Source organism: Penaeus monodon, chromosome 33 (assembly GCF_015228065.2).
Source record: "Penaeus monodon isolate SGIC_2016 chromosome 33, NSTDA_Pmon_1, whole genome shotgun sequence".
In the NCBI taxonomy this organism is placed as follows: Eukaryota; Metazoa; Arthropoda; class Malacostraca; order Decapoda; family Penaeidae; genus Penaeus; species Penaeus monodon.
In genome coordinates, this window is record NC_051418.1 from 4553944 (window position 1) to 4554681 (window position 738).

The window sequence follows — 738 nt, forward strand, 5'->3', positions numbered from 1 at the left end:
GGCGTCCCCGCTCCCCGCGTCACACAGTAGCGCCGCCCTTCACCCGCTGCCTCTTATACCCTTCGAGTGATGCCGCCGGTCGCTATCTCTATTTAGCCGATGTCAGTGTTCCGTTTCTTAGGCTCCTGTGACCGAGGACTGATGTTTATTCTGGTTTTGTCGTTAATCTAAAGTCACTGGACTTTTAAATTCTTAGGAATAAAGTACATCTATAGGTAAATAGAGTACGTGTTGCGGGTTGGGGGCGGGGCAACGCACGCGCGCCACGTGGTGGGGCGGAGTCTCGATTGCTGCCGCAACTTCGCCGATAACGACAATTAAATACAATTGAAGACCGATGCTTATTGCGGATGGGTAGATTTATTCACAACGATAATCAAACATAGTATCGACCGGTGGAGACAAACCAGACACAAGGCTCGCCGGTTAGTCGGATAAAATCGCGGCCCGAAAGTGGCAACCGGACACTCAACGCCGCGCGTCCGTTTCACCACCACTGTTGAATGGCCTCCACCGCGCCCTCCTCCCAGCGCTCGGCCTCGCTCGGCTCCCTCCTGCCTCTGGTTTCCAGGACCTTCCTTCTCGGCCTTCGTTCGTTCATTCCTTTTTATTTTTGTCTCCCTGTTTGAAAATACACGTTAATGAAAGATGCTGTTCGAGCTTTTACTTCTGTTCCTTCATATATCTCGTTCTCAACACTTCTATCCTTTCTCTCTCCGCCACGAGTTTCCCCGGCGA